Source organism: Gavia stellata, chromosome 2 (genome assembly GCF_030936135.1).
Source record: "Gavia stellata isolate bGavSte3 chromosome 2, bGavSte3.hap2, whole genome shotgun sequence".
NCBI classification, from domain to species: Eukaryota; Metazoa; Chordata; class Aves; order Gaviiformes; family Gaviidae; genus Gavia; species Gavia stellata.
The window spans coordinates 2,917,047-2,937,319 of record NC_082595.1 but is presented as its reverse complement, the minus strand read 5'-3'; the positions used below and the strand labels follow the sequence as shown (position 1 = coordinate 2,937,319).

The window sequence follows — 20,273 nt, the reverse complement described above, 5'->3', positions numbered from 1 at the left end:
AGTCATCCCCAGCTTTCATGACTTTGTTGGTCAGGTTCGTAATACGGAGATTGCGTATGGAGAACGGTAACAAAAAGCCATCACCTGTGTGAGAAATACAGAGGCTTTACCTACAGGTGCATCCACACAGCTTTTTCTGTAAACACGCTGTATATTTTTTTATTAGATCCAGTGCGTATCAATTGATTTATTAACCTGAACCATTTCTGCTTGTAAGCCCTTGTAGAGCTGGGGCCTTGGGCTGTTTGTTCTGGCTGTGAGTAAGAAGTTGTGATTGATTTTACTCCTGTAGTCTAAATACGAAGAGACTTAAGTGAGAGTATGGTTTTATCATTTTAATACCTAGAACTAAAATAAAGCAGTTGTGGGAAGGGTGGCAACAACTTTTGTTACAGGAATGCAAAGTGGTTTAAGACAATGTCCTTCGTGCTGTGGGGACACCGTAAGTCCCAAGGTATTTCCTGCTCTTGCTCATGAAAGCTCTGTCACCTTTACCACGCTGCCTTTTGTAAATAAAGCACTGTGTTGTTCGAATGTTTTTCAGGACACATAGTAACAAGAGGAGAAGGAAATAGAAGTTGGTATTTTAATTGTAACTCGCTGGTTTTATCTTGGGTGGAGGCTGACTTGATGGTGTCTAAAGGCTGGGTAAATCCACAGATCTTTGTTTTGCTGGGGCTTACGTGGGCAGAGGGACATAATCCAGTCGAAAACTAAGCCTGCAGAAATGTGTCAATCTGTGGATCCGGTTGCGTGAAGAGGTTGCACGGGTGTTTGTACAACAGGAGGGGGCTAGGACTGTGACAGCCCAGACCTCGGTGGCTTCACCTCACCTCCTGTAGCTCCTGTGCTCCAAGTTTAGAGGCTGCCTCTCAGATTCCCTCTAACATACAAGGAAGCTTCAATTTTGAATCAAATTTTGACATTACCAGCTTTCTCTGATAGATACTTGCTGTAGCAATGCAGTGAGCCTTTTTGTTTCTGTAACAGTTACCAAAACTTTTCTTCTTGCAATGAGAAAATTCAAAATAGCTGTCTGATTTTGATGATGGCAGTTCCTTGGAAAAAGAAAGTGTTGGTGTATTTGTGTGTGTTATGGTATTTGGCATAGTATCACTCAACGTTTTTAAACAGCTTTCCTTGTACATTTTGTAACTGGAAAGACAAGGACTCTTATATTAACACACTTGGAATAGTTGCGTTCTATTTCCCCCAACTTTTAGAAAACGCTTGACGTTCTATTTTGTGATAATTTAAAAGGATCCTTTTATAATTTTGGTCAGGACTGACACAAAAGAGACTTGTTTTTGCTGTGATCCGATATGTTAGAGGGAAATCATAGAAGCCGCTTCCTACGCAAATAGAAATTTGCAGAGAAAATCGTTATCGTTTAGCTGTGCTGTTTCTGTCCTAAGACGCTTTATTTTGTTGTGTCCCTCCACCCCCAATATTGGCTATTTTTATTTTCACAGCTAGCAATCACCTTTGGCTAACAAACGATGTATTTCTAAACTTCTGTATCTTTGCAAAAGTCATAAGTTAATTCTTGAAATAAATTTAGATAAATTGTTTTTTCTGGATCTAAGTATTTGGTAGTCTGGCTTTTTTGTTTTCTTTATACTCCTGCGTGTTACCTATTTTTCTGAAAGTAAGGAATGACTTAATGTCACCACTGATGATAATCCAGACTCTCAAAAAGCTAACTCTAAATGGAGTTAAGGTTACTAAGAGACAATGGTATATGATGCATATTACCACAGCTGGTGTGTATTATTTCGTTAACTTGGTATTTCTTGGTTAACTTGATCCTCTACTGACACTTTGACTTGAAAGAAGATGATCTGGGAACCAGTTGCTTCTAGTGACATAGTTTCTTAGCTTCTTCAGTGAATATCTGTACAAATACACCGCTGAGTAAATGCTGTGTGAGCTCATGTTAACACCTGAAAAGTCTCTTCCTGGGTGATTTAGCAGAGGTGTCATCTGATCTTATTGGGAGTAGCCTAGTGCTTTAACTGTCTGGGGAGAAAAAAGGGTGCAGCGGGGGCAAGGGGTTGCTGATTTGCAGTCTAGCTACACTCTTCTTGAATTTTTACTTTCCTTTTCCTCAAAACTAAGATTATTTAATGGAATTAGTCAGTATTATTTACTGACACTATTACATTCACCTTGCGATCCTTGGCACTAGCAACAGAACGGAATCTCTTCCAAGAAACTCTTGATATCAGTACTTCAAAATTTGCTTTAATTTCATCATTAAGTTTTCTTCATAAAGGAAAAATCCAGTCTCAAGGTTTTTTGCTTTATCTTGGTCATGTAGCTTGTGTTGTCAGTAAATGTATTTAACCATGTGTATGATCAGAGTAATAATTACAAAAGCTTCTTAAACACTCCAGCATCTACATGGTAGGTTGCTGCGCATCGACTGTTTCTAAAGCCTCAATACATTTAGTTCTAAAACACGCTGAATTTCTGGCACTAAAACCTTTCAGTGACATCAAACTGTCATACGATTATTCACAACTTGTCTAATTTTGTTCCATGTGATCTTATGATTTTTTTCCCCCCACCCACCTTAATTAAGAAGTAGAGTTTTGATTGACAATTGTTAGTGATGACTACTTGTGTTCAGCAAAATTAAATTTTACATTTTAAAACCTAGGAGTTAAGCAAATGTTATTCTGTCTCTAAAAGAACAACAGATTCTTGCCTTGTGTCTTTTGCTTCAGAGAGGGCTTCCATCTTTTGGGGATTTCCTTTTATTTTTTGTTTCCTTCTTATTTTTTTTCTTTTCCAGTTTAAGGAAACCATTTTCTCCAATAAGTTACCATCAGATCTGGTTAGATCAAATTAATTCATTTGTTTGGGGCAAGTATTTTCTTTGGTAAAATAAAGTAATTCTGACGTTATCCCAGTGATTCTAAAGCAATAAAGAAAACTTTGACAGATTTTTATGGCACTTTTGCTAACATTAGGCTACCATTTGTTTTTGTTTTTACTTTAGTTTTTTGATTTCTCTCAGGCACACCTTCTCCAGTTCTTTCTGTATTCCCCCCCACCTTTACGGCATGTGAAATCACATGCTTTTACAGTGACAGGGTGCGAAGGTCATTCTTAGCACTGTTCCAGCATCAGGGGTACAAAACCATTTCCTGTGGGAAGCGGCAGAGGAAACTTGCAGGAGGCGGAAGATGGTGAGTGAACTAATTTTGGCAAAGCTACAAGGATTTCTTCTTGGTATGCCGGTTGTTGTTTTCAATAACACCCCCAACCACCGTCCCCCTAAAAGCTTGTGGCAGAATTTTCATTAGCTTCAAGAGAAGCCAGGTCAAGCATGTCAAACTGCACGTTTGAGTTATGCATAAACACCTATCACAGGGGTTTGCGGTCCTTTGTGTGCGTGTTTATAAAAGCAGTGTAGCTCTTCTGCATTGTGTAATACCCGATGTCCTTTCTCGCTTAGAGTATTCAAATAAGACAGGAATATTTGAAGTCTGTAAGTGTGCTATTTGCAGACATTTCGAGCCTCACAATTTCAACTAGCACTCAACGAATAAACCTGGATTCTCTTCTTTGTCTCTGCCTTAGTGTCAGTCTCATACCATATTCTTCTATGCCTGGCACTTGAGGACTTCGGTGCTATTTTTCCTTGTTGCTTTTTTCTCTTTGAGAGAAAAACAGGCTTTCCAGTGAAAGGCACATTTCCCAGCTATAGGTGGTGTGTCAAGACTTCAGAAAGTTTAGACGTCTGAATGGGGCTGGATTCATCAGTGGATCTTCAGGAACGAGGACTGTCTGTCTTTCAAGATGAGTATGTACAAAAGGATTAAACCGAAATTCAGATGCTGTATTTAGAAGACTCTGTGTGTATACGTATAGATTATAAGTATAGGAAAACACGTTTGTGGTGGTGTGGGGTTTTTTTGTTTTTTTTTACCGTAAACCTATACAGACTTTGGTAGGCATTGACTTAACAGCTATGAGCCAAAACCGTGATGTCTGTCTGGTAGGAAGAAGAAAGCATTTGTAAGCCAAATTCTGCTCTCATTTAATGCAGGTAAGCATGGTGTTAATTCACTGATACCTGTGCGGTATTAAAGCAGTTCATATTTGCTGCTGAGCTTTTAAAGGAAGCCAAGCCACTTACTTGAGAGCATTAACTGGTTAAGTATTTGAAACTAGAGCTCAAGTACTGTAGCTTTTTCTAGATGTCCAGAGAAAATATGTTCTTTATTTTGCTTTATTTTTTTAAAGTGTACTTTAAAAATGTGTATTTGTTTCCAAGTTAAGAAGGTTGTAAATATTCATTTTTTCTTTCAATAGTGTGATTCCTGGTGAGAAAGTCATTTACAATGATACTGGGCACTTGCATATATTGCCTTGAAAATCTGTTTGAGAAAAGTGGGTGGTTATTAACATCTTAAATACCTCTGCAAAGCAGTGGAGGCAGAGCTGTGATTTGTTGAAGGCCACTCAAAAATTCAGTGGAAAAGCAGTTTCTAGGATCCAGGTTTATGTATATGTTCCTTCCAAAATTTTTTTTTTTTTCAAAGTTTTTGAAATGTTTGCTGTGGAGATTCCTGAAGGTGTGGGTGGCTTGTAACTTCTGTGTGTTTAAGTGCTTTATTTATTTGCTTAAATTTTCAGTGTACTGTTTGGGTGCTCTTATTCTTGGTGTCGTTACTTGAGAAAGCTCGGAATCTTGTTTCTGTGATCCTGTTGCTGTGATGTCCTCTTTCCTCCCTCTCCTCTAACTTTAGCATTGTACAATTCAGAGCAGTGGCAATTGTTTTATTTCTCATAAGGGAAGTGCTCTTTTCTGCAGTGGTGAGGTGGATGCTTGCCAGAATTGTGTTTTGAGCAACTGTTTATGTATGTTGAACTTGGACCTCCATAAAAATTAAGCTTCTTTTAACAGCAGTTTGTACCTCACCTTTTCAAAATCTTTCCTGCAGCCCCATGAAGTACATGCATGCCACTGGTATTTCAGAAAAGTTTTCCCGGAGCGTCTAAATATCTCATATAAAATGTAATGCGTACATTTAAATCTTGTCTTATACCTACTGTTGATGAAATAGGTCTGCACTGACTCCTGCCATGTGTAGGGTTTGCTTAGCTTGAGGAAGACTGGTGGTGGCGGTGTTGGAGCCAGTAACTGTTAGGCTGCAAAACTCAGTTCAGAGAGCAGAAAGGGAATTTGTATGTAACATTGCTACACTAGAAACTTTTCCCATAAAACTTTGTATGCTTTCAGGAAGTCAAATATGATGACAACAGAGATAACCAGAAACTCTTGATTATAACCTCCAGCTAACCCTGGAAATTATCTCCTGGAAAGCTGTATGTGCATAGGTATTGCTCAAAAAAGTTGTAACTGAAGGTTGAGGCAAGTCCTCTTATAACCTTGTATATAGTCATCAGTTGAGGTAAAAAAGACAATACAGGTAGGCAATCTCACAGTACGGTTACTTCTGTGGATCAGGAAATTCCCCCTCCCTACTCCTCCACCCCTCTTTTTTTTTTCTGCCTGGTCCTCCTGAGTATCTGCTTCCTGCCCATTCCCACTGCACTGAACCGCCCTGCGAGGAATTGGTTTTAAAGCAGCTGTGCTAAGTAAAACTCAACTTTCCATTGAGAATGGATGCTCTACACTTTTAGTTAATTTTCTTTCGGTGTTCCGTGCTTAAGGGCTTTTGAACTTGTTCTGTAGGGTCCCCTGACGTTGGTTGGTCGGTCTGTTTTTACAGCAACTTAAGTCATGACATGCCAGAAGAGAAATGCTGAATTTTTCTTTTTTAAATAGTACCGCGAAAGAAAAATTCAGGAACTGTTCATAAGATATTACTTCACAGATAGCAACTACCTCCCAGGCACAGTGTAATTTATGTAATACGTAATGCTTTGCGTCGGAAGTTATCATTACTTATGGGGGAGCTTGTTTAATAAGGATATTTGAGTGATTTTGCTGTCTCATTATAATTTGCATTTACTTCGTATTTTGTTTATGCGGAAACATTTTGTACAAATCACTGTAATTTATCTTTTTGCTCTGCCAGATTCAAACAGCAAAAGTTCTTGAAGTGTCCCAAGGTAGTTGTTTATGATATACCTGGAATAGAGGAATCGGAGCAGGTATTGAGGTTTCTCAGAGTTCTTCAGTGAAAGTATGGCAAGGGTTGGAATTTGCCTTCCACAGCCTACTGCCCTTGTGCATACTTTCTGAACATGGGGAAGGAATAGCTGTTCCTTTGCTCTACTGTTGCACATTGAATATTTGTAAAATGAGAGTGATTTAGGGTTCTCATTCTTGATTCAGTACAGTAGGACTTTAGAAACTTGCCTCCTATTCTTTCTTTTACAGTCAGGTGTGGAAGGTCATGAATGAATCGGTGCTCTGAGGTGACAGACTTACTAAAATGAATTTGTTTTCTTGCTAGTCCGTGGAGAGTGGAATTTGGGGTTTTAGTCCAGTCTTGGCTTCATTAGCAGATGGATAGAGAAGAGTAACTTTTGATGAATTCTTTGATTGTTTAAAGTGAGCTTTCTTGAAAAAAAGCATTAATAAAATATTAGACTTCAGCCTGATCACGTGACATCTGAAGTAATGGATAGTCATTCACACCTGTGTAAAATCAAAGGCAGTCAGAACAGTAGAGGGGTTTAACTTTTTTTTCCCTTTTTTGGTACGGAACAGTAACATCTGAATGAAGTACAAGCTAATGCAAAACCAGATCCTACATCAGTATTTGTCTTGGAGAGTTTCAACAGCTCATTTGTGGTTTTCCTGCTTGTAAATAATGCAGTTATCCCATCTCCTGCTGAATGTTTTTATTCTTTGTATTTTCTGCTGCTGAATGTAACTGTGTGTCTGAGCTATGTTAAAGAAGGATATAGAGCCAGTTACTCGCTGATTTCTTGAGCTACATCCCAACTTGCACAGAATAACTTAATGTTCTCCTGGAGGTTCTTGGGTCCTTTTCCCCCTTCTCTTCTCAATTCCATATAAAAGAACGCTTCCTCTGTTACGTAATATTAGTATAGTAAGTCCCTTCCATTTTGTGAGCTCAGTGCTGTAGTAGGGGAGCTGCGGATTAAATGGAGAGTAATTGCTTTAGTCATCCCTTAGAATGCTTTTGCCCCGCTTGCTTCTTGTGCCTTTAACTGGTAGTGACACTGAATTGCCATGCTCAAGAATCTCCTAGGCTTTGTTAGCACAGTCAAAATAATCTTTGTTTTAAGGTACTTTTCTGCACCAAGCATGATAATACTTCTACTGTGAGTTGATTTAATTTCTCAAAAATGTTACTGGTTACACTGGAAAAGAGGAGGCATGTTTCTCTCTTGTGATTTCACTAATTGCCTACTGTGCATCATTTTGGGGCTTACTACCTGAAAAGAGTAGTTAGGATTCAAAACTTAAATACTTGAAGTAATCCATTAATATTTTTCTTTTATGTTGATCACAACGTTAAGAGAAAGACAAACACAAGAAAAGTCAATGTGATAATTTTTATTTCCTTTCCCTTTCAAGCCTGATAGCTCAGGAAGGAAACCTTACCATGGGAAGAGAATTTGAGCCGTCGCCATTTCAGTGGTATTGCAGAGCACTGGCCTTCTGGTCGTGTTCAGGGCACTGCCCCCTGCTTAGCTTCTGCACAAGCGCAGAACAAATAAATGGTGGTTCAGAACTGCCTTTCCGTGTTTGCTGAGAGTTATGACTCATTCTTAAACCTTAGTGTTTTGATGTGAATTAAACGTGAAGCCCAAAGCCTCTGTTCCCCCAATATACATACCTTGCTTTTGAGTGGTTTCAAATTGGTGACAGGACAGGTAGGACCAAATCTTGCTTACCTAATTCTCAGAATTATTCCAAGTGTGTTGTGCATTGAGTATGACTTGAACAGAATACAAGGATTGTCTTTGACCTGTTTGGCCTGGGATACTGTTTCTCCTGAATTTGAGGAGCTTGTGTTGTATGTGAAAGCGTGCCCGCTGCCTGGCAAATGTCTTGATCTCAGGTAGTCTATAGTAAGACCAGGAGCCAGTCCTACCTGTCATTTGGAAGTGCAAGGCCTAATTCATGCCTGTATTACTGCTCTTTTGTGTTCTTTCAAAACATCAGGTGATAGCACTTGTGGAAGTCGAATCCTTCCACACTCACTGGGCGTTGAGCATTTTTTGGTTACTGTTTCAGTGATAAAGATTTACAGCTCAGCTCCACAGTTTGACATCTGCACACCTGAGGGCAGTGAACTGATTGTAGGGTGAAATGTGTCTGCAATAGCAGCAAAGCTAGGGTAAGAAGTTGAAGAAGGTGTATCGTGTAACTGTACCTTGTTGAGCAGTCAGGAGATTTTTATTTATCTCTTTCCCAGAAACACATCACCGGATGCTAATGGTGTAAGGACAGAGTAAGGAGTGGCAATGTTGGTGTGTGAATAAATTTACATGATGTTCTTTGTCCATCTATGAAGTAATTTGGCTGCGTAAAAGCTTGAGCTAATTCTGGTTTTGCATTAAAAGTCACGGAATTTCTCTTAGCCTGAAAGAAAGGAAATGTGAGTATCATTTATAGCTTTAGCCAAAGTAGCCCATGTTATACTTTATTCTCAAATGGGAAGGTAAGATGCATCCCAAATTGCAATGGGGAGGCTCTCTGGGAATTGCTTTGCAGGTTAACGGTGTTCCTTTCTATACTTATCTCTACTTGCGGGCACTTAAGCGTAGAAAATGAAGCCTCAGAAGGCAGGAAGAAGGAGCTGCAGGCAGCTGTCTCTGCAGAGCCCCTGACACGTGGTGAGTTTTCAGCATGCTGCAGAGGAGAGAGGGAAGGAGGGATGTTCACCACACCTTCCAGGGGCTCTGCCAGGTGTCAGGCCTGGGAGTGTCCACTTCAGAAGACTGGTAGAAATCGGGTTTAGGAGCAACTTGAAGGTGATTTTCTTGTAGATGTATCCTGAATGTTACACAAGTGGATTTTGGGTGAAAGCTTTGATGTTATTTAAGTGATTATTAAGTGACTTAAGAATACAGTAAAAATTTCTGAAAACTCATTTTATTGCTAGTATGTATCTATGACAGAAATACTGAAAGAAATAATTAAAACCGTATAAACGCAAAGTGACAGAATTAACTATCTGTGTGCGTCCTATCTTCGTCTGTGGCTGTATGATTGTGGTGTTTTCCCTGCCCCACCAGGACCTGTTTTGCGTATCCCATAGGACAGTAGGGCTCTGGAAATTAATTCAGATTTTGTTGGGGAGTAAGCTGTCAAAGTGAGCAGTTATGTTCTGAATGAAGTTGTGCTTTGCAGAATCGGAAAATGTTTTTAATGGGAGAATTGAATGATGCTATTCATTCAAGAGCGCTTGATTCTCTTGCTCACTGCTACGGAGGGGCTTTTTTTTATTGTGATGCTGGATATTAACTGCATTTTTTGCATGTAGCCACTAATTGTGTGTTCATCACCATACGGATCAGTTAGTTGATTTCCTGTGGTTAGTGGACTTCCTACTGAGAACTCTCAGCTGTCACTGAAATCACTTGGGGCTCTGCTTTAAAGTGTAAAGCTCTAAAAAGTTCATATATGGAATTCTAAAATTATTGGTTAATACTGGATGACTACTTTTTCCCCTAATTTATTATGTCCCAGTTCTTTGTGTCATAAAGGTGATAATGTCACTGGCTCTTGGAAGGGTATTTTGAAAGATAATGTGTTTAGGATCCTGCCATAAAGAGTGCATTTAAAAATTTTGTGAGAATTAACAAATCTTGCTGCAGAATAAATAAGATGTACTGTTTGCAGGAACCACCCGAATAAATCTTATTTGAGCATTAGAAAGGTCGTAGACTGTCATCATTCTTGCGTCCACGTCCTCTAGTTTGTCACCACCCCAAACGTTAATCTTATTCAGCATTGACGTCTTAGCCCATTCTTGGTTTTGTTTTTTCTTTGACCCATCTTTGTCCAGCCACAGTTTTATTCCAATGAATTATCTTTTGTTTGTGTTTGGGGTTTTTTTAACAGGGTATTCACTTTATAAATTGTACCTCATAAGGCATGCATGGAAATCATAATATATTTATTCTACCTACTTTATTGTTGCAGCTGTTGTTGATCAGCACAGCCAGTTTCTCTGAACATAGCTCATACAATTTTTGAAAACAACTTCTGTTTTGCAAGAGATGAGTAGAATTTTTCTGAATTAAAATGAGGTGTGATGGAGCTACTGATAGATGAGGAAAGGGAAAAATCTATGTAAAAGAAGTGGTGACAAGTTTCATTTGGCTTAGTCTCTGTGTCACTGTGTGTTGTAGATAGCTAAGGAGGGGGTGTGCTGTGCCTAAAATAAGACAGTCTGTGTTGGAGAAGTAAAGTGCATTTTAGAGTGCGTGTTTAAAATTCCTGTAGATTCAGTGAGAGTGTGTAAATGTATTTAAAGGCTTCCAGAGAGGGATCCTGTCTGCCTAAATTAGAGGCTTTCTGTCATGTACTTCTCTCAACCTTAAGGAGAGCGTAGTTCGGCTTTTGCATAGTGCGCCTGTCAGTTTGCCTTACTAACACTTTGCAGCTGATGCTGTTGTATCTTGGAACACCCAAAGGTAACTCTAAAGCCATAGTCCAAAACATATATATGTGGTTTTTTTGGTGTTCATTTGAGGGAGGGGTGATCCTACGGAAGCTACAGCTGCAAGATGTTTCCCTGTTCAAAGTGATGTGCCTCAGCCAGTAGGGAAGCAAGCCAGTGTTTCAATTCCACCTCCAGTCACTTGTGGCTACAAGACAGCATCCAGGCCCAAAGATAAAGGACGTTCTGTATCTCTTCCGCTTCACCATTTTTGGGAAAAGAGCACTATGTTTTCCTTCTCTAGTGGTAGGCTTTGTAGTAGGAAGATACTTTTCCAAACCTTAAATTAAGAAGAAGCATAACGCCCATTGTCTTTCCAAAATGCGAAGTATTGCTTTTTGTACTTTCCTCTTTTAAAATCTCACTGCTACAAGAACAGAAACAAAGCAAGCTGCTTCTCAGTTAATCACAAGAATATTTAAAGCAGCACTGCTGCCATTGTGCTGCCTAGATGGTATAGGAAAAACCTTCCTCTAGACAGAGGTGTGGGCATCTTGAGCCCCTCGTCTCTGCCCTGGTAGGTATACGTCTAGCCCTGGTGCTCTTGCTCAGATTCATAGAGTGCAGAACAGAGGAAAGCCTTCAACAGAGAGAAAACCTTCAATAATGGCCAAATCCTTAATCCTTAACATCCATACAGCTACTTCTACGCTGTTTGGAGAAAGGAAACGAACAGTATACAGGTTATGCTTTAAACTGCTTGCATGTTACTACTTCATGAGCAGCCTCTCTTATTTAAAGTTTTTCTTGCTCCTGGTGACTCATTAACTCTTCAGACCCTACGCCTGGAAGCTTGTGCACCGTGCACTAGACCTGAGATCTCTTTGGGTACAATCTTTCTTTAGGCATCCTTAAAAAGATAGTCCATTAATACCAGTATTGGATACTCAATCCACAGAGTTCCTGGCAGCCTGTCTGTATTCAGTGTAGAGGTAGAGCTGTACCTGGAGATACATGTGGTAATGGTGTGATTATATAGGAGGCAGAAAGGTTGCTGAACCTTACTGATTTGTGCAGAATGATGCAAATAGCTTAGCAGATCTAGCTAGGGAAATTCAAGACAGATTTTACTGGCAAATTACTATGATTTTTCTGCTCGTATTTTCTGATTAATTCCATAGAAGTCTGGAAAAGCAATACTTCTGTTCAGTCTGACAGTAGATTTGCAGGGTATGGGGAAATTGTCTACAGTACCTTCTTAATTGTCTCCTTTGAAACAGTGAATTTTCATGGTATGGGTTTACCATACCTAAAAGAGGAAAGAATTGGCACAGCCTTGTATTTTATTTACTGCAGTGTTTTATAGCAGAATCAGTCCTCATTTTTGATTCAGATCAAATTCCTGATACTTGCTTTCTCTGTTCTTTAGTTGCAAAGTGTGGGCAACAGTTGATACATGCTTCTCGGGAGTCTTGGGACTTCCTTAGCGGTAATACGTGATGTGCTTTGGGGAATTGATGTGAAATGTATTGTATTGAAAGCAATAAATTAATAATTTAATCTGGGTCTCTGTCATAGCCTTGTCTGTTGATAGTCTCAGGGGAACAAAGGGTCCTTAGAACTAATTGAAGTGAATCTGTTGGAGTTTCCAGTGAGCGATGCTCGGAGAAGACTGGGAGAGGCCAGGTCATGGCCTGTGTACCCCATATTCACGGGGAAACTAAACTCTATGCATACGGAAGGGCTAAGCCATTGTATTGCACTTCAGAGCTGTCCAGAGCCATTTAATTTATTTTTACCTGCCCAGTACTCGCCTTTTAATCAGAGGTTTATATGAAGTGTTGTGCAGTGTTGCTGCCTACTTAGTTCTGTGAGAAGGATCTAATTTACAGACACACCCATGCTTACCACCTCGAGTGAAGGTGTTTCAAGTGTCTATATTTTGGCTGTGGTTTTTGGTTTTTTTGTTTTTTTTTTTTTTTTTTCCTGGCTACAAGGCCATTTCAGATGAAAATGTGAGAAGTGGCACAGTTACAGAATCCAAAAGAAATCTGAAATGGTTCAAATGTCTTGGCATTTCTTTTAGAAGACGGTCTGTATCATCTGTTGATGTTTTTAACTATTGTCAACTTCTTAACTGATTTTTTGTGGGGAAACAGTAAAGCTTGTACTGAAAATAATCCTTTAAGTTGAACATTTCTGTTCTTAAGAACAAAAGCAAAGTCCTCATGACCGTATTTTGCTGTTACCAAAGAGCTACCTGAGGTATTCATCCACATTTTGACTGCTCCTGAAGTAAGGACAAGCTGCAGCATTTCTTCTTTGGTGCTTACTTCACCATTGATCTCAGGCAATTGTAACAACGTGATACAGTAATCATGTTGCTGTTGATGTTTTGTAAGCAAAACATTGTTTTAAGGAACACCTATGAAATTTGATTATTTCAAACTCCAAAGAAATGAGGTTTTTGTTAAATAATGGGAACATGTCAACTGGCATGTGATACAAAAGAGAAGGTGTGTGGTTTTTTGATGCAATTTATTCTGGCTCCCATATCTACATGTAAAAGACAGTTAATAGACTCGTACAAAACTTCTCAGTTTAGGCAAACACTGTGTCATTGTCCAATTCATAATATTTACAAAAAGTCACTCTGTGTGCTCAGATATGACTGTGGTATCATGCAAAGCTTGTTAATTTAAAATAATGTTTTAAAATTGTTTTTGAGATAAATTTCTGTTTTCTAGCTGCTCTAACAAAAGACAAATGGCTTTTCTGTTCTGTATAGCCAGTTTCTAATTAAACAGATGTACATGCTGATTTTCTAATACTATTTTTATTCAGTAATCTTTTGGGCATTTACCGGTAGATGGGTAGTTGTGGGAGAACAAAGCACAGTCCAATATAAAAATAAGTGTTAAAATGTGAAAAATAAGTGTGAGTTTATTTAATAACTGCTGCTGATCTGCTGGCCATTCAGGTAAAATAGGAATTATAGGCTTTTAAAATACATACATATACACACACAGAAAGTCTGCAACGTATTAAGATAAGTAGAGCTATGTGAATGTCTAGGTGTATTGGTGTGTGAGGTTTGTGGGTTGTTGGTTTTTTTGCAAGTCAGGCTATCAGCTGGGTTTTCTTGTGGGTTTTCTTGTTTTAGTATTTCTGAAGGCTTAAAATAACAAATTCTGTAAAGAATTTCTGTTGATTAAAGCCTGGATCATTTACAAATATATTTTAATTTTGGAAATTAAATTGTGGGTAAAAGCTGAAGGAGGATGTTGCAAATATATTTTAATTTTGGAAATTAAATTGTGGGTAAAAGCTGAAGGAGGATGTTGCAAAGATTCAAATCATATATTATTTCTAATTCAGAAAAGTTATTCCGTGTTGGTGAAACATAACTCCAAATGCTCCATGTTTCTCTGAGCAGTTCCCTTTTCAGGAAGGCATGACCACGCTTAATTTTTTTTCTGAAGTTTATTCTTGCATTTCAAATGGGATGCTAGAGGCATATAGTTTCCCATAAATGGATCGCAGCTAAGTGGAATTTGATTGTGGGGTCCAGATAGGAAGTAATTAAATGTTTGAGGTTGGGTTTACTTGGGTTCATTTTAAGTACCTTAATGGGTATCTTTGGTTTTGGAAGCCTGGCCCACAGCATCACTAGATAATATCGAATGAATGACTGTTACCAAAGAGTGAAAACGGTGTTTTGGTGTTCTTGTTGTATTTGAAGAGCCTAATGTAAAGGAAGCTGAAGTGCTTTCCCACTGACCTTAATTGCTACATCAAAGCTAACGCTAGCGAGTGGCCAATAAAGACATCGGATGGCTGGGCTTTCTTTCAGACTGAAGAGTGTTCGTGTTTTGTGAGAGATGCATATTTTACATCGCAGTATGGGAAAGCCATTTTAGCAGCTTGCTTATATTTATTGTACGGATTAGAAAGGGCCCACTGTGGTCTCCTCTCTGGGGGCTGCAGGGCAGTCCCTGCTGCAACGCCTACAGCACCTCCTCCTCCTCTGAGCTCCCAGGACCGTTTCTCTCACTTTTTTTCCTCACTTCTCTCCGTCTTTGTGGCGTTTTGTCCTTCCTTAAGCACGCTTCCCCCATGCTGCCACCACCGTGGCTGAGGGGCTGTGCTGAGCCCTGTGGCGGGGCTGCTGCGGAACCGGCTCTGACCGGCCCTGACCGGCGCGGGGCAGCCCCGGCCTCTCCTCACAGAGATTTCCCCACAGCCCCCCCTGCTCCCAACACCTCCCCACGGGCACCAGTGCACCTTAATAGCTGAAAATGGTAAGAAGTAGCCGAGAATCACGGTTAAAGTTGGTTCTGTTACACTGGATTAACGATCCCTTCATAAATTGGTAATTAGGCAAGTAAAAGAGGACAGGTCAAGATGACTAGCACTGATATTAGGTGGTGTTCAATTATCCGCCTTGCTGCACAGCCGCGCTTTCTGTCCCACCGTGCAACAAAACTGTAGAATTGTAATTGGAAGTAGAATTGTAACAACAATCTATCTTATTAATTCAAACAAAAGATTCTTTTTTCTTTTTTTTTTTTTCTCCTTATGATGCTTTCCAATTCTAGTTGAAAATTACTTGCCTATTGTGGAATCAACTTTGAACCCTCAGGTTTTGGGTCATTATATATAAAGATTAAAGTTTACCGGTGTTGCTTTCAACCTTGCAAAGTGAGAGTTTGAAAGTTAACTTTCAGGACTGTGAAGGGGCTCCGCTTGCCCACACTGAACTGAAACCCATACAGTACGAAGTTTTTATGTTGGGTCTGGGCCATTGCACCTTTCTGTCCATTTTGTTGTCCTTTTCTCGGAGTAGGTAAACAGCCATTCTTCAGGTACAATTTAACCAGCGGTGGTAATCACCAAACGCTGTCCATCGTCCACCTACATGTTCAAACACAGAGCAATCGGGAGCTGCTGCCGCTGTCGTCTCCATTTCTGCAGCCGCAGAGCAGTCCTGGGAATGACGCTTCCCCGGCTACGGATGCTTGAATCTGCTTGTTATATCCAGTTACATTCTCAAATGTACCCGTCTGATTCCTGCTGATGACGGAGTCGGTGTTTGTGGGGCTAGTTTGCTACACATTGGTCATGTGTCAAGTAATATAACTGGTAGTCTTGAGATGACTGTCTTTTGTGTAGCCCAAGCAGCACCTGATTATTGAGAATCTGGGCAGTCATTAAATACTGAGCCATTTTCATTCTCTGGTAGGTCCCTTTTGCATTATGCGATACCCTGCAGGTAAACAGCAACAGCTGATGAAATATTCAGCAACTATAGTAATTTTAAGACCATTTCTGTGTGTCTCAGACTTTTTTCCTGACTGTTACTAGATAAGAAAAACTGTTGACATCTGGGTATTAATGGTACAGAAGTAGCTTTTAAATTTTAGCACTGTATCTGTGGATTTTTCATTAGCTTTCTGTTTTTCAGACCTATAAAGGAGCTTTTTCATTTGACCAATTTGAGACCAAAGAATATCTCTGATAGGTGTTAAGTAACTACTAGACCATTTCTTGTTTTTATGTGAAGTCTTTGTGTATTGTATTTAAATCCCTTTAGGAACAACTTTTAGCATGTGAACTCTGTTACTGGTTTGCCCACAAATTAGGCAAAATTAGTTCACAGTTGCTGTGGTAGAAATCAGTCTTTTTTCACTGGGAGCAAAGTACATAAAACATAAACCAACAACAACCACAAAACCCTCTTTCTGCTCAGTAATTGGCTTTTAAAATTTATCTATTTTAAATGAGGAAATTCTGAAAATAGATGTGAAAAGATTGTAGTCTTGTACGCTAGTTAGTGATCAATCTTCACTTTACCATGGATGCGAAATTTAGATATGCTCAGAAAGCTGGAATTACTCTTCCACCATTAGTCTTAGTAGATAAGTAAGTATTCTGAAACTGTGAATTATAAAAAAGAATTTGCTATATTTACTGGAATCAATGTTTTGAAATACAAATTAGCACTTGCTCTGATGACTACTGTGTTCATGAAGACCCTGCTGAGGAATAGCCTGCGGAACAATTTCTTCTAGTACAGTTGTTTTTAAGTAATCCCTGTCAACACTAGGCATTGAAAATGTGCTAGCTATGCTGTGGTCTGAAACAGCTGTCAAATGTAGTTTCTGGCACAAAGCCATCTTCAGATATTGTTGTATCCTGTTAATATAGAAAATGAAGAGATCATTTTCTTCCGGATTGGTTAGATTTGTGGTCAGCGAGAAGAGGAAGAAAAGGTCCCGAGTTATAAATGAAAATAAAATTGTTCGAGAGGTGTAAATGAGCCTTAATCAGTGGCTGCCTTTTTTCACATCATGAAGTGCTTTCCCGAGTGTAAGGATGTACTTAACCACGTACTTTTCTGAATCTGGGTCAAAGCTCATACTGCTGTTTGACTTTGGGCTAAGATAAGCTGTGCAATTGTAATTATAACTAAGTTATTAGGTATTATCCAGAAAGTATATTAAAAATAAGTAATTTCCAGATGCTTTCTCTTTTTGATGGTACAAAAAGACAATGAAAAAACCAATAAATTTGAGGTTTGAGATTAATAGGAAAACAACTATAGTAGAGAGTTCAGGAAGACGACATTTTGGATGGGGGCAGAAAGGGAAGTCATTCCAAGGCACTGACGTGTCTTTCTCCACATACAGATTTCACTTCGGATAGGACTGTATGTATTCCAGTTGGCAGAATTCAATTTACAAAACTGATTTTTTTCATGGTAGCTAGATGACATCCTGCAGAATCCTGAGTTGATAAGAGAACTTAATAGTTCGGATAAGTGTATGGCTTCCTCTCAGGGACTTGAGTTTGGCAGGGTAGTTACAATGTATTCCAGTAAAGTACATTAAGTCTTGCATGCATTCTTTACTTAACCTATATAGAAGAATATTTACCAATAGGTAGTTTATATTTAGTTCTTGCTTCCTCTTGGTCACTATGGTGATTTTGCTCATCCCTGACAAAGCCTTTTCATTTTCCTTGAATTGTAGAAATTAGAAATGGCAAAACCCTATTAGGATTAGATCTTCCAGCATGTTGGAAGATCTACGACCTATGGCCATACCACCCTGAGAACGCCTGATCTTGTCTGATCTCAGGAGCTAAGCAGGATTGGGCCTGGTTAGTACTTGGATGGGAGACCACCTGGGAATACCAGGTGCTGTAGGCTTATAATTGCAGCCGCACTTAGAATCCTGTGTTCAGTTTTGGGCCCCTCACTACAAGAAGGACATTGAGGTGCTGGATCGCATCCACAGAAGGGCAACGAAGCTGGTGAGGGGTCTGGAGCATGAGTCTGATGAGGAGCGGCTGAGGGAGCTGGGGTTGTTCAGTCTGGAGAAGAGGAGGCTGAGGGGAGACCTCATCGCTCTCTACAACTACCTGAAAGGGGGTTGTGGTGAGGTGGGTGTTGGCCTCTTCTCCCAAGTGATGAGTGAGAGGACAAGAGGAAATGGCCTCAAGTTTCACCAGGGGAGGTTCAGGCTGGATATTAGGAAAAATGTCTTTACTGAGAGAGAGTGGTGACACAGTGGAATAAACTGCCCAGGGAGGTGGTGGAGTCACCATCCCTGGAGGTGTTCAAGGAATGTGTGGACATGGCACTGCGGGACATGGTTTAATGGGCATGGTGGGGTTTGTTGGTTGATGGTTGGACTTGATGATCTTACAGGTCTTTTCCAACCGTAGTGATTCTGTGATTCCCTTGCCAGTGAGGGATTTTCAGCAGTTTCTTTCTGCCTTCTTGGTTTTATGAAGTTCCTTATTGTATCCATCAAGGTTTTTGCCAAAGGAAAACCGGGTAAGGGCTTCTTCTGGAGCCTGTTCGTGAATTTCAGTGGATCAGAGCACTGTAACATCATATCACATCAATGTCATCTAGTCTTGGTTTAGACAAAATACGTTGGCATTAGAAGTTTCTTGTTCTTTCAAAAGAATGGTTGTTAAGGATATGCTACAGGTTATGTTTAAATATTGTCATTACATAGTTAACGTGAATAAATCCCAGTTCAGAAATAATGGTTGCATGGTATCTTAGTCATTTTTCTGTAGTCAGCATGTCTCATTTGAAAACCACACGTATCTGTACTAATAGGTTTCTCTGTGTGATAACTAATAGAGCAAAAAGTAAATGAATCTAAAGATAGTCTCTATACTAAGAGAAAAAGACAACACATAGACACCACATATGTCATGTTGAAATTGAGTGGGGATTTTTAAATACAGTTTGAAGTGTTGTCTTGTACAAAATCCATCTGGTATGGGTTTTAACCATCTATTCCAGGTAATGAGCTGTGAAATTGAATGGGACTGTATAGGCTGATTACACTCTGTGGTTTGCAGATGCCTAACTCTTTTTAACTCTTCATTTACTGTAAGCAAAATAGCTTGATGTTTGTATGGCTTGTTTGCTGTTTGTTTCAAGGTACTGCTTTCTGAAAGACAGTAAATAGTGTGTGTCCAACAGTAGGAATGTTGTTACAACTATGGTGCTGATGTTTATTTGGGTGATTAGTAGTGTGTGTTTTATGGAGAACATGGAAGGAGCTAATCCAAGGACATTTCTACTAAGTACTTGTTTATTGTTTTTTGTTAAAATTAGGTTTAAGTAATGAAACAATTGTAGCCCAGTGTGTAAATGCCACTCTTAAGCCACATTTAAGATATTTGTAGCTACTTGCAGTGTCTTCAACTTTTGGTCTTTTCAGATACCTATTTGCAGCCCTGTGCAGGTTGTATGCTAATATACGTGCTTACTGGAAAACATTTCCATACCCTTTGTTTCCTCCTGTTCTCCTTCCTACCTCATGTATTTGCATTATACCTTATGTAGTAATTGAGAACAGGGCAAAGATATCTGCAACGTAGCTGTCTTGATTTTTCTTTAGTTTGAAATCTTGGATTTCATAATTATTCAGTGAACCCGCAAGTGTGTATTTTTATGGCTAATTTAGGTATGCTGCTAATTTAATACCAGCTAGTATTATTTCATTGTTTGTATAGATCAAATCAGACCTTCAGGTTACAGATGTACAGATTATGTAATTTTGACTTATTGTAAGTATATTCATCAAATCACCTAAACGGAAAGATGCCTGATGTTACACCTCATGGCTTGCAAAAGTTACTTATAGTAGAAATAAATCACAGCTGGTGTGTTAATGCATAGTCATTGCTTATCTGCAGTTGTGCTTCTAATCTCTTTGGTTTTCTGCTTTCACTAAATCTAAGTGTTCTTTGTAGAAACTTGTGGATTATTTGTGGTCTATGATATCACTGAGACTTGCTGTAATTTTTTGATGTAATACTGGTTGACAGATGAGTAAGTTCCTCTTGGTTTCCTCCTGCTTTGTCATAGGAAGTCACATTTAATTGATTATGTGACTGAAGAGTAATGTTACAACCACAGGAAATCCTGTGGCTGAAACCAGTTTTGTTCTCTACTTACTTTTGGTAATAATTTTGTATTTGCAGAGAGTACTATCTTTGATTTAGGACTGCGTTGTACTTCAGTTTTAAAAAAGGTGGTGCTTTTTGCAACGTACGCACAGAATGGCTAACAGTTTTTGAGCTGGGGAGTAATTTTTATGAAAGATCTGAAAGCAAATAGAACTATTGCTGATGAGAATTTGTGCATGAAAACTTGGCAATGTGGGTCACTTTAAA

The 20,273-nt window shown here is 39.2% G+C and overlaps 1 protein-coding gene and 1 non-coding gene across 8 annotated transcripts in view; both read left to right on the top strand.

Moving 5' to 3' along the window:
* The window catches only part of CDC42BPA (CDC42 binding protein kinase alpha), a 191,366-nt gene that overhangs the window by 8,139 nt on the left and 162,954 nt on the right, over window positions 1–20,273 (top strand). The window lies entirely within an intron of this gene.
* Window positions 17,660–17,778, top strand: LOC132322006 (5S ribosomal RNA). The gene has a single exon (XR_009484992.1). It is a non-coding gene; the product is annotated as a 5S ribosomal RNA (ribosomal RNA).